Source organism: Callospermophilus lateralis, chromosome 2, assembly GCF_048772815.1.
Source record: "Callospermophilus lateralis isolate mCalLat2 chromosome 2, mCalLat2.hap1, whole genome shotgun sequence".
Taxonomy (NCBI): Eukaryota; Metazoa; Chordata; class Mammalia; order Rodentia; family Sciuridae; genus Callospermophilus; species Callospermophilus lateralis.
In genome coordinates this window covers 20,927,812-20,942,483 of record NC_135306.1, presented here as the reverse complement: position 1 = coordinate 20,942,483, position 14,672 = coordinate 20,927,812, and the positions used below count along the sequence as shown (strand labels likewise).

At 36.5% G+C, this 14,672-nt stretch overlaps 1 non-coding gene across 1 annotated transcript; it reads left to right on the top strand.

Annotated features, from left to right (window-relative positions):
- The first annotated feature begins 6,520 nt into the window (after positions 1–6,520).
- Trnaa-ugc (transfer RNA alanine (anticodon UGC)) lies at positions 6,521–6,593 on the top strand. The gene has a single exon. It is a non-coding gene; the product is annotated as a tRNA-Ala (tRNA).
- Positions 6,594–14,672: the final 8,079 nt, after the last annotated feature.

The window sequence follows — 14,672 nt, the reverse complement described above, 5'->3', positions numbered from 1 at the left end:
ATATGCTGTCTATCACTTATTTGATGTATTATAAATCCCCAGAGTTCTGAAGTGAAGGATTATAATAAAAAGTCAGGAGGGCAAATCTTCAGTGACAGCTGATGGAATGAAAAGGCCTGTCTCAGCATCACCTGTCTCCCTGGGGAGTGGGTGTGAGGAAGAAAGCACATCCACCTGTTGCTACCAGGTGCCACCCACTGTACGAGGTACTTTTCCTGTTGTGTATTTGTGTGTGTGTGTGTGTGTTGTGTGTATACACACGCTTCAGATTTGCATGTGGTAAAGCCTGGCAAGCCTGCTAACTTGGCAAAGTACCTATCCATGTGTATGGCCATGCCTGTCCTCAGGGGACCTTCAGGGGCTAGGAGAGCTTATTCTAGCTGTTCAGCTGAGGCAGTTGAACTGTCTTTCCAGTTGGCTCTCTACCATTCCCCCTGAACACCTTGATTTACTGCTCTTGACCTAGGCAGGAGAAAGAAAAATTCCAAGAGGAGTGGGAGGTTAAGACATTTTCTCCACTTTGGGGTTTTTTGTATTCTCCAGCTGGAATAAATGTCAAGAACTTGCAAGTGTGCCTAGATACAAGTTGCCTCTGTCCCTGCGAGGGGAATGGAGGTATGGTAGGAGAGGACCTGTGGAGTCTTAGGGAGAGCCTACACCTGTGACACCTTCTGTGTCTGCTCCAAAAGGAGCTCTGGGTACCACATTCCCAGAATGCAGTAGGCCTTCCTGCTAGGAGCATAGATTGGTAGAAATGATAGGGTGTCACTTGATGGGTAAGATCTGATTAAACATGAAGAATTCAACACAGACATCATAAGCATGCAGTGTCACTTTTTTAGTTACAACTTTTTACAATAATTAATATTTTCCAGCTCATCTGCATTAGGCCACTTACTTCTTTCATTATGGAGATTCTTTCTTTCTTAAACTGCTAAACTTGGAAGAGGAAATCAAACCCAGTAATCTGGTCAAGTTAATGCATTTATGCCCATGAATTCTACCTCCACACAACCAAGCCCTGATACCTCACTTACAAGCAAAAACAAGGAAGAACAGAGATGCCTTAAGAGGCTTTATGAAAAGTTTTTCCATTGTTTTGTGTGTTTGAAAAAAAAAAAAAGGAATATTATGGAAGTAATCTAACCAAAGCTGTGAAAAAAAAAAAAATGGTCTCCTTGGTCATGGGTCATGTGACATTGTCCAGCTTTCCTTGGATTGTATTCATTAGTCTGCCCTAACTGATAAATGGTGTTTGAAGAAATGTGAAACTCTGTTACTCTCATTTTTATTTTAATTCAGTTCTTATTGAAAGCATCAAGCATTATCTGCATGTTAATAGACACAGTGATTAACATAATCTAAATGAAGTATTATTTGTGTAGAAACTGAAGCTTCTTAATGAAGTTGAAAGATTACTGGGAGCTGCTTGACTGCTTCATTTAGGCAAATTCTGGTGTCACTGTCCTTAGCTCTGAAGTGCGATCAGTGGAATGAATCATCTCCACAGTGAACAATGTTACCCTCTAAGAAGCAGAATGTTGATTAATTTTCTCAGTTTAGGTTAATACTAGCCACATTGTTATTACTTAAATAAACAGCATTTAAAATTTATCATTATCAAATATGCAACACTTTGTTGCTTTCATGAGATATGGATTGCTAAATAATTTTGAGCTAGTAGCCAGTTAACTTAAGGTATCAATGAATGTAAACAGTGAAGATTTTGAAAAAGAGTTACTTTCTTTTCTCTAAATGCTCTTCAAGTTGCAGCCCATACACATTTAGAAATTAAAAGCTCCAAATAGAATGTATTCAAAGTTTCAAAGTTGTATATATGTCAAATAGTTTTTACTTTGGGGTGAATTTTTAATGCTGTGTGCTAAAATATTCAGTTATTTAGTCAGTGTTTGTAGGTAAAGATCTTTGTTGTATTTTCCCATTAAAATGAATCAATTAAAACATGAGGCAGGTGGATTGGTGACCTACACTCCACTCTCTTTCTGAGAGCAAGCCACGAGGAATGATGATTAAACTAACATACCTGGAAGATTCTGTATCTGATGTCACCAGATTTCCCAAAACTCCCCTTTAAGGAAGGCTCCCATCCTTGGAGCAAGCTTTGCCTGTTATGATCATGTACTTCTAGTTTTGTTTACAGTCCAAGAATGCAGAGACATTCCCCATGTTTCATTGTTGATCAGAATCAGATTGTTAAATTAAAGCATTTTATTAATGATCTAATGCAGCAAATATGGAAACTAACCATTTCAGGAAATATGACCAAAAACATGTTGGATAATCTGTGGATGCATAGTAGTTCATTATTATTAATAGTGATTTGATAACCCCCTCCCCCATTGAGAGGAGAACAAGCTTCTAAATATTTTATAGTCAGTATAACTGGTTGATTAATTTGCACTTAACTGTGCTTTTTGTTACATCTACTGATTTATTAAAAGCTTCTAGGGCTGGGATTGTGGCTCAGCGGTACAGCGCTTGCCTAGCACGGGTGGGACCGGGTTCGATCCTCAGTACCACATAAAAATAAAGGCATTGTGTTGTGTCCATCTACACCTAAAAAAATTAATATTTTTTTAAAAAAAAAAGCTTCTAGAAGAATCCAGAAACTGCATCAATCAGTTAAAACATGGCTATTTAATGAACTAAGCAACATTGCTATTTCTCAGAAATATCTGCACAAAAAATTGAAATTGTTATTTGGCTCTTATCTAGACAATGCCAGAAAATCTAGATTTTTAAAAATATAAACAATATAATTTTTTTCTATATTTTTGTCACTGTTTTTTTTTTAAAGAGAGAGTGAGAGAGGGAGAGAGAGAGAGAGAGAATTTTAATATTTATTTTTTAGTTATCGGCGGACACAACATCTTTGTTTGTATGTGGTGGTGAGAATTGAACCCAGGCCGCACCCATGCCAGGCGAGCGCGCTACCGCTTGAGCCACATCCCCAGCCCTTTGTCACTGTTTTAAATTGAGAAATGGCATTTATTTAACTTCATTATTATACACTAATGGGTATTAAAATCAGTAATTCTGAAAAAAAACTTCTCGAAGTTTCAGATCTATCACTATGCTAAGGGTTTTCTCACAGCTGCCTCATATTTTCATAATAGTTCTGCAAAGTGCATTTAATTATTCCATTTTGCATATTAAGAAACAAGGGCTCAGAAAAGTTAAACTTCTCACAGCAATACAGAACTAGCAAATTGAAGAACTTAAATTTGAAGGCAGATCTTCTGACTCCAAATCCAAAACTCAGTCTATAAGAAAAAGCTGCCTACTTTAGGCCCATAGAGGTCCATTTAACCTTTTTTAAAAAGTTTTCATTTGTTTGGGAAATATCCCCCTCCTCAGCCTTACTGTGTTAACAGTTTGTCTATCCTGTCTTACTAATTCATTCATCACTTTGTACCATTTAATAATTCCCGAAAAGCCTAATGGTTTTCAATGAATGAATATAACACTTGTGCCTACCAAGAACCTTCTGTCCCATTATATAATTTATATTTACTGTTATCACCTTAAAGGGTAGATGTTTAGGGCATTTGCTTTATTAACAGTTAATTTATAAACTGCACCTGTTTTTGACATGGGAACCACTGCTTAAAATGTAAAGAAATTCCTAATCTATATCACAATTACTTGCTCAGGTGTTTTACTTTTGCTTTTTAATTTTTGTGTCAGGATTTATATAGTGTTTAGACTAAAGCACTCTTAGAGCAAAATATACTTATTTAGTCATTTATTTTCTATTCTTTATCAAGTCATATTTATTTTTTATTTTGAGACTTAAAAGACAACAGGTTACAGGTGACTTTAAGGTCATCTAGCCAAATTCCCTCATTTTACCCATAAGGAAATTAAAGCCCAGAGATAAGAAAGAGCCCATCCAAGTCAAGCCAGACCTTAAGTACTAGGTTCAGGACTAGAAAACTGGTCCAGAACTCTTTCCTTCATATCATAGCTGAGAAGACTGGGATTTAAAAAAATTAATTAGTAGAATTGCATCTGGCATAATGACATCAGTGAGCTGCTCTCACCATGCCAGAAGACATGAAGACACATATGAAGAGCAAATCTCAACTTGACCATCTAGAAGTAGCTGGTGCAATTTATGAGGCATTCGGAGGGGGACTGTGGTAAAACCTTCCAGGTCATAGCGAAGTTGAAAATCTGAAAGCTATATAGTGTTTGACCTCTTTCCCCACCATATCTATCTCCTTATTCAGTCTCTGAACCTCATACCCAGTGCTATACCATGAAGAGGAAGTTCTAGATCCCATGGATCCTACCCTCTTCCTTTTCCCAACACACCTCCTCTTCATTCAGCCCTGGACTCCACATCCTAGGGCTAAAACATGAGCAGAAAGCAGAGAGGGACTAGAAGACCACAGTATATTCTGAGAATAAAGCCCATCAGGTGAAGGCCTAAACAGTAAAAGCCTGGGTAGCACAGCGTGCAAGTATTTTGATTTTTCATATATAACATTGGCTTGGCGATTAAAAAAAAAAAAAAAAACCCAGAAAATAGAAAGGATAAGAAGGCTACTTCATTGGGAAAGTGGTAAATGGAAAATTGGACCTAGAAATATGGACTCACCTTACCTTACCATCAACCTGGGATTTGACTGAAAAAGGGAGTTGACAAGTGGGCAGGGTCTGTGAAGAAAGAACCACATATAAAGATTAGCAGTGAGTTTAAAAAGGTGAAATGAGGCATATAAAAAAGTAAGACAGCCAAGTGCGCTGGCACATGCCCATAATTCGAGTGACTCAGGACACTGAGGCACGAGGACTATAGTTTGAGGCCAGCCTCAGCAATTTATCAAGACCCTGTCTCAAAATTTAAAAATACACAGGACTGGGACTGTGGCACAGTGGGAAAGCACTCTTGGGATCAATGCCCAGGACAAAAAAAAAAAAAAAAAAGTGACAGAACCAAAGAAAATGAACAGCTTCCAGAACATTCTTGAAAATTGAATGCTGAAATGTAGGAAGCAAGAAAATGTTAGGATTCTCTTTGTCCTAATTGAAAACAAGATTTGCTTCTATGCAACAATAGTAAGTTTTTACATGAGAACGAGTTATGAGAAAAAGGTAAAAGAACTAAAATGGAGCGGTGGCATGCACCTGTAATCCCAGCAGCTTGGGAGGCTGAGGCAGTAGGATGTGAGTTCAAACCCAGCCTCAGCAAAAGTGAGGCGCTAAGCAACTCAGTGAGGCCCTGTCTCTAGATAAAATATAAAACAGGGCTGGGGATGTGGCTCAGTGACTGTGTGCCCCTGAGTTCAGTCTCTAGTACCCCCCCAAAAGATGGAAAAGACTCACTGCACATTCAGCCTCCCTCCACCCCCAAAAACGTGAAAAAGAGATCAGTAATTAAGGTCTTCTTGGCAAAAATGTTAAACTCCCACAGAAAGTGAAAAATTCTTCTGGCATCAAAGAGAAAGAGCAACAGGTTGCTTATAAGAAAACCAGGGCATCTGGAGTCAGACTTCTCAATAGCACCGACTGCCAGGAAACAATTTTGAGGGGAAAAAATTGCATCATGTACTATTCATATAAAGATAATGAATGATACTGCAACCTACAAATCCTGGTTTGGAAAAAAACAAAAACAATATTCTCTTAGTATCATAATTTCAAGGGACTCCAGAGTTAAACATCAGGTCACTATCCCCTAGAAGAAGGGCAAGTGTGCCTTTAAATGGAAAATACTGCTGGAAGCAACATATCTAAAAGTGCCCCAATCCTCACATGAATGAATTAGATTAATACAAGATGTACCTAAAAATAGTTTCAATAGTACAGCATTATTTCTTCATTTTTATGACTGAAATAATGCATAACTACATTATAAATAGAAAATTCAAATATGCCTTTTGTTCTGAATTTTCCCTGTGACCAATTTAAAAAAAAGAAAGGGGGTGGGGAACGCTCTTACTGTGAAATAATAGTGTGTCTGCTGCTTCCAAGTGAGTCAAGTCCAGAAGTCCCTACCTCTGTCCTGGGGTCTGAGAGTCTAGATGCGAGGTGGTTGATTCCATCCCATGTGCTGTTACACTTGCCTCAAACTCAGAACTTGTTGAGTTTGGATCTGGAATGTCCCCCAAAGGCTTATGGGGGTTGAAGGCTTGGTCTCCAGTTGGCACTATTGGGATATGGCGGAAATTTCAGGAGGTAGGCCCTGTTAGAAGTAGGTTCCCTGTGGGTGTGACCGTGAAGCTCTGTCTGCTTCCTGGCTGCCAGGAGGTGAGCAGCCTTACTCCTCCAGGCCCTGGTTCCACCATTATGATTCTGCGCTGGCCACAGGGTTACAATCACTGGAGCCAGCAGACCATGAACTGAGACTGAGCAAAAATAGATATTTCCTCCTCTAAGCTGGTTTTCTCAGATATTTTGTCATGGCAAGGGAAAGCTAACAGAGGACTAACAACAAGTACAGAATTAAACAAATGCAGGATATATGTCCTTTAAACAGCAATCCAGAGGGGCTGGAGATGTAGCTCAGTTGGTAGAGTGCTTGTCTTGCATGCAAAATGCCCTGGGTTCAATCCCCAGCACCACCTAAATAAATAAATAAATAAAAGCAATTAGGAAAAAGGAAGCTTTTTTCAGAATGCAAATACAAGAAAAGTTCAATTTTAAATGTCGGTAGCTAACCAGGGGAGTGAGGTGCTTTTCTTAGCTGTACTTGAAATTTTACGAAATTCAGATATTAAGGGCTGGGGATATAGCTCATGGTGTAGTGCTTCATACAGAAGGCCCTGGTTTTAATCCTCTGTACTTCTGGAGTCTGTAATGTCAATAGTAGCATTAAAGTTGGGTTTTGTTTTATTTTGTTTCATTCATTTGCACTGGAAGGACTTGAAAACATGGTTAGTCTGTGCTCCAAGTTGTCTTGCCAGTTTAAACTCTTGACTAAATTTTCAGTGACACAAGCATATTTGCTTTAAATTTAGCAATGAGTAGTTCATAGGTTGCTTTGCATTTGCTTAGTTTTTCATTCTGAAACACAACAAAACCTCTTCTCAGAGTTGGAGGGAATCTCTTCTGAATAGATTCCAAGTATCACCTTCCCAGGGTCCTCTTGCTTAGCTGTGACTGACAAATGTCTGTTCAATTTAACCACTTAGATAAGAAATGCAATGCTTGTATGTAAAAATTAATATTTTCTATGTGGTTGTATTTTTCAAATAACAAACTGTTCATAATGTTTTTATTGTTCTGGATATGTATTTTCTAACAGAGAAGGATGTCCATAATTTCTTATTACTGGAAACATCATTCAGAGTGACTTCAGTTCAGTAATTTAAATGATTTTAGTGCAGCATTTCCAACTTTTTCTTCCTCCTAAGTGTCTACACCTGGGCACACATGCATGTGGGAGCACACAAATGGGAAAATCGGTGTCACGTCTATTTTTTATCATCAGATGTCAAGTGTTGAAAGATATTTTCTTGTTTGTCTAGTTCAGCCCTCTAGTTGATAGTCTAGTAGAGTCTGTTAACAATTTGCAAGGTTCTGGGTTTTGGGTTTGTTTTGTTTTTTTTAAAAGTTGCCGTGCCTGGTTTGATTTATGTACATGCAGCTTGACTGTTCAACTCAGATTTTTTTTGAAAAATAAAAAATGAATGTATATTTTATGTCTGCTTTCTTGAATAACCAAGTTATCTCAATTTAATCTCCAATGCATATGGCTTCTAAATATTTTTTTATTTTAGTATCATATTTCTGGAAATAATGCTTTTCTTTGTATTTTGCAATATTAGAATATTGTAAGCAATCTCATACCCATAACTAGTGTTTCTGAGCTATTAATGTTCTTGGTGAACATGTTGTTCCAGTTGACACTCCTCTACTCCTCTGATGGATTTGCTTTACTGGTCAGGCTGGTGCCCCATTCGGAAAGATCTCATAGTGATCATATATTGACCCTTGTATATATGCCTTTAAGTAGTGGCTTGCTGCTCTTTAATTTTTATTACTTTGGCAGATTATATTGAATCCTCAAAAATTCTTAAGTTTTAAGTTTTGAAATGTATAGCTCTCTAAACAGTTAGAATCTAAGAAACAAGTTTCTGAAAAATATTCCCCATAGAATATAATGTGGTAATGGTGAAAAAGATGAGATGTTTTCTTAAGAATTATTGATCCTCCATGACTCTTTTCTCGATGTTTTACTATAATTTTTTAAACTTTAGTTTAGAAATCCGATGATCTCCTAAACATGATGCTCGCTCTTGGTTTGCTTTGCTGCAGCTGTTATTTGCTTTTTTGTTTGAGTTTAAGATAGTTTTTTTTTTTTTTTCCCAGTTGTCCACGGACATTTATTTATTTATTTATTTGTTTGTTTGTTTGTTTATTCATGGTGCTGAGGATTGAACCCAGTACTCATACATGCTATGCAAGTGCTCTACCACTAAGCCAAAACCCCAGCCCTGTTATTTGATATATTTATTTATTTATTTTAGTTGTAGGTGGACACAATACCTTTATTTTATTTATATGTGGTGCTGAGGATCAAACCCAGGGCCTCACACACAGTAGGCGAGTGCTTTACCACTGAGCCACAACCCCAGCCCTGTTATTTGCTTTTGATTATCACTCTTTCTTTGGGGAGAGTAAGACAGGAAGATGCTACTAGCATGATTTATTTATTTTTATGTGTGCTGAGGATCAAACCCAGCGCCTCACATGTGCTAGGTACTGACTCCACCACTGAGCTACAGCCATAGCCCCACAAGCATGATTTAAAAAAAAAAAAGAAGAAGAAGAAGAAGAAGAAGAAGAAAAAGTTAAAAAAAAATTTGATGAAAAGCTCTGGACTTTTTCCTGGGAAAGTGCATATGTGCGTGCAGCATTTTGCATGCAAAAACCTAGTTCTTAAAAATCCTGCATCAAATATGTTTTTAAAAAGAATTGTTTTTTTTTTTTGAGACATACTTTGAAATATTTAAGGATTCTCTTCAAAATAATTGGGAATGGTGGAGTAATTGGAAACATAGATGATAAACAAATTGGCCTTGAGTGGATTGTTAAAATGATGGGTAGGTGGGGTTTCATTATACTCTACTTTTGTGTGTGTGTGTTTTTTTCTTTGACGATAATGATCTTTTGTATTTTTTTTAAATTTCTTTTTAAAATTTGGTATTAGGGATTGAAACCAAGGGTGCTTAGCCACTGAGCACAGCCCCCCACCCCCACCCCCACCAGTTGCTTAGCGCTTCACTAAGTTACTGGGTCTGACTTTGAAGTTGTGATCCTCCTGCCTCAGCCTTCAGAGTCTCTAGGATTAGGGGTGTGTACTACCGCGCCGGGCCTATATGTTTAAAATTTTCCATAAGAGATGTTGTTGTTGTATTTTCTTAAAAAATCAATCTGCTCCTGTACTCGAGATTATGTAACCCTTCTCCCAATCTTCTAAAATCCCAGCATCTCCTAGCTGAAAGGAGGTACCACAGAGAGATGAGGATGCTGGTCCTGGCAAACACACCTGAGACCAGAGGAGGAGTTTCAGGCGAGCCCACGAAGGGACAGAAGGTTGAGTTGTTACTGTCAACCTGACCTCATTTGTACCTGGCTCTGATGGAGCCTGTTCTCTTCCTTTAATAAAGAAGTAGTTCTCTTTCTTTAATAAAGAAAATCTTGGGTCCTCCCCCCTCCCTAAAACAACTGTGCATATGATGGACAGATTCGTGATCCAACCATGAGAAAGTACTAAGAAGATTGACAGCTGGGGCAGGAGGTGCAAGGGTCTGGAATGGTACCTGGCCTTTCCCTAGGTCTTGGGACAAACGTTCCTCAAGGAGTTGCTACCTGGAAGAGAGAACCTCCGGGAGCACCAGCAGGGAAGGGGGTAGAGGCGACAGGGGCCTCTGGCTGCCTGGTGCCTGTGCACTCACACCTGGTATCACAACATATGTCCCAGTAGGGAGTCCCTCGCGACCACTATGTCTTGGCTTATTTCAGAAGGTGTTTGCGCCGTCTTCCTTCCCCAGTGCATTTCTTTTTTCTTCTCTTTCTTTTGGTTTCCCTCTTCTATTCATTTCTGTGCGTAGGAGCATTTTCACTGCCATTTTTTCGGATAAGACACCACGGATATGAAAGACATTAAACAAGATGTATTTCAGCAATAAGAAAGATTCTTGTATTTCTCATGGGCTCCCAAAGAAATAAGGAAGAGAAATTAAAATTCCTGAGGAATTTTTCCAATGTTCAGAAGGCAATTGAGGAAAATAATTTCACACATTTCTAATATATTTAACTACAGTAATACTGTTCACCAAGAGTTTGGTCAAATTTAAAGAACCCAGTGAATCTTTCAGACAATTTTAAAGAATCTAACCCCCACTAGTAAACATACATTTTTTTTTTAAATATTTATTTTCTAGTTTTCGGCGGACACAACATCCTTGTTTGTATGTGGTGCTGAGGATGGAACCCGGGCCGCACGCATGCCAGGCGAGTGCACTACCGCTTGAGCCACATCCCCAGCCCCAAAACATACATTTTTGAAAGTTAACGGTTAACTGTATTTGTGCTTTGTTGTTGTCATCGGTCCCATGGATAAAAGCTCAGAACTGAAAGGATGACATTTCGCCTGCTCCTAGACAGGAAGAACTATGATCCTCATTTTCTTTTGAGTAGTATTTTCAGTGCATGTGTAGACTATGTATAGTTCGCTACCATGTAGTTCTCTTGCTCTCATAATTTCTCAATGTAACTATCCAGTCAGGGTGCAGTCTCCCAAGTGACAGTCAATGATGTGCCACTTTCACAACTTTTGTGATAGTACATCTGTCCTATTATTTGATATTTATTTTACATTGATTTTTTTACCTGAATTTATATTAAAGCAAAAAATAGGTACTTTAAAGAAAATAGAGGTCCTGGAATAAAATTTGAACTCTACCTTTTACTAATTCCATGATCTCTGCACCTCAGTTGTTTCGTCTTTAAGGTGTAAGACAGCCAGGCGTGATGGTGCACGCCTATAATCAAATCCCAGCTACTCAGGAGGCTGAGGCAGAAGGATCACAAGTTCGAAGCCAGCGTGGGCAATTTAGTGATACCCTGCCTTAAAATAAAAATAAAAATGCAGCTCTGGTAGAATGCTCCTGGGTTTAATTCCCAGTACTAGAAAAAATAAAAATAAAAAAAAAAAAACAAGAGTAACATAATGTCTACCTCATAGGGTTATTGTGAGGATTAAATAAGATTTATATATATATATCACACAGAACAATGCCTAGTGTGTAGTAACTATCTAGATAAAATAGTAACTATTAGTATGGTTACTAATACTACATAAATGCTGTATTGCTTGCAATAAATAGATATAAATACATGTCTTTATTTTTGTATTTTATTTCTAATTTGAATATCCATATATATTTTCACATATATGTCCCTATGTTTATATACATTCATATGTATATAAATATATCCTAACAGCAACCAAATTTTCCTGCTCATGCATTTTCATATATATTCAGTTACTAATCATAAACTAAAAGAAATTTTAAACATCCATCTCAAAAGAAAAACAACTATAACCAAATTTATATTCATTTAAATTTTTTCATGTCTATTTTTACATGTATATTTGTATTCCTATATATGGATAAAAAAGTTCAATTCCTAAACTAACCCTAACCATTTCTATATTAGTTCTATACCTACCAATATACCTCAGAGAAACCTCTGTACATACAGACCATAACATTTTACATGAATGTACCTATGTATTTGGGGATATAAATTCACATAAAAACCCATAGATACTTTATATACACTCATTTCCATAGGCATAACCCAGATTTCAAATGTAATATATCAATATTGCTTATTACCTTAAAAATATCTACAGATAAAAGTGTGTATATATATATATATATTTACATATATATATATATATATATATGTAAATTTTGATATGTTCCAAAAGTAACCTGTCCCCTAAACCAAAATCTTAACTCAGAACTAAACCTAACCCTACCTTTTAAATAATCGTGAGACTTTTAAACAAAAATTATAAATATTACTTTGAATATCCATACATATTTTCACATATATCCTGTATATGTTTATATATACATTTTTATATACATATATACACACACACATATGTACCAAAATCCTACCCAAGAATTTTCATATATTCAGATACATAATCATATCCTGTATTTTACTAAAATTGTATATATCCTAACAGCAACCAAATTTTCCTGCTCATGCATTTTCATTTATATTCAGTTACATAATCATAAACTAAAAGAAATTGTAAACATCCATCTCAAAAGAAAAACAACTATAACCAAATTTATATTTGGTTATATCTATCTCAAAAGAAAAATAACTATATATAAATCTATGTCCATTTAAATATTTTCACATATATTTATATTTGTATTCATATATGTGGATAAAAATATTCAAACCCAGTATTATTGTGTTGTGGTCTCTTTGATTCTTGAAGTTGAGAAGGGTTTGTTTGATCTACATAGATGCTCCATTGTTTAGGGGCATAAATATTTATGGTTGTTATGTCTTGTTGATGCACAATTCCTGTAAGCAGTATGAAATGTCCTTCTTTGTCCCTTCTGATTAACTTTGGCTTAAAGTCCACTTTATCTGGTATGAGGATAGAAACTCCTGCTTGTTTATGTGATCCATGTGAGTGATTTTTTTTCCCCTATCCTTTTACTTTCCATCTATGGATGTTTTTGCCTATGAGGGAGTCTCTTGTTTTTTAATCTGATCTGCCAGTCTTATGTTTTTAGATTGATGAGTTTGGGCCATTAATGTTCAGAGTTATTAATGAGATATGATTTGTGTTCCTGGTCATTTTGGTTTATTTCTAGTCTTTCATTTGAATTATTTTCTCCTTTGATTGACTATTCATTTGGTGTAGTTCCTCTCTTGGCTGGTTTTCACTTTTTTTTTTCACTTCATCTGAAGTGCAGGCTTTCTGGTTGGGATTCTTTTTATTTTTGTTTATCATGGAAGGTTTTTATTTCATCTTCAAGTCTGATGCTTAATTTTGCTGGATATAGGATTCTGGGTTGGCATTCATTTTCTTTCAGAGTTTGGTATAGTTATTATTGAACCTCCTAGCTTTGAGGGTCTGGGTTAACAACTCAGCTGAGGTCCTTATTGGTTCCCCCTTATATGCTGCCTTTAAAATTCTATCCTTATTCTGTATGCTAAGCATTTTCATTATAATGTGCCTTGATGTTAGTCTATTGTAATTTTGCACATTTTGTGTCCTGTAAACTTCTTGTATTTATTTGATTTTCCATTCCCATTTTTTAATTTGGGAAATTTTCTGATATTTCATTGAAAAGATTATGCATTCCTTTGGTTTGTATCTCTGCGCCTTCATCCATCCTGATAAATCTTAAATTTGGCCTTTTCATGTTATCCCATAATTCTTGGAAGTTCTGTTCATGGTTTCTTAACATCATCTCTCCATGATCAACTCTGTTTTCAAGACTATATATTTGTCTTCAATGCCTGAGGTTCTGTCTTCCAAGTGGTCCAGACTGTTGATGAAGCTTTCTATTGAATTTTTAATTTGGTTTATTGTTTCCTTCATTTCATGGATTTCTGGGGTTTTGTTTATTTTTTCAGAATCTCTGTCTTTATTGAAGTGATCTTTTACTATTTGTATTTGCTCTCTTTCATCATCCTTTACTTTGCAGATCAGTTTAACTATGTACATTCTAGACTCCTGCTCTGACATTTCTTCCACTGTGGTATCATTGGGTTCTGTTATTGCAATATCTTGGTTTGCTTGGGGCGATTTGTTCCCTTGCTTTTTCATGTTGTTTGTGTCTCTACCCATCTAACAGTATGAATCTGAGGCAGTAGAGTGTCTACCCTGTGGACTTGTCCCTGAAGGTTTCTAGTACGTCACTGTTTAGGGGGAGACAAATAATAACAACCAATGCAAACAATTTATATCATTAAACCAAATAGTTCCTACTATGATATCTACAGTGCTAATTATCACAACAAACAGAAATGATATGATCAGTTATTGCCTATAATAAAAACAGCAAGTTTGGGCTGGGGTTGTGGCTCAGTTTTAGAGCGCTTGCCTAGCATGTGTGAAGCACAGGATTCAATTCTCATCACCACATATAAATAAATAAAGATCTATTGACAACTAAAAAAATATTTTTAAAAAAGCAGCAAATTTGCAAAGGGGTTTACATTTTCAGATGGTGGACACGGAGAGAACAGAAATGATATAGGAAGTGATGATTACGGGGGAGGAGGAAAGAAGACAGAAGTAAAAGATTAAAGGAAGAGAGAGAGAGAACAATAAAGATTGGCTGCTAGCAGAAGAAAAGAGAATCAAGGGCAGCAGGAGAAAATAATATATAAAAAGCAAAAATCAAACAGAATACAGGGGCTGAGGTTGTGGCTCAGTGGTAGAGCACTAGCAGTGCAAGGCACTGGGTTCAATCCTCAGCACCACATAAAAATAAATGTCCAACTACAACTAAAAAAGTGTGTGTGTGTGTGTGTGTGTGTGTATATATATATATATATATATTTTTTTTTAAGTAAATAAGATAAAAAGAATACCAAACTAAAATATACTAACCAAACATCCTATGCCCTGGAGTAGCCAGGAA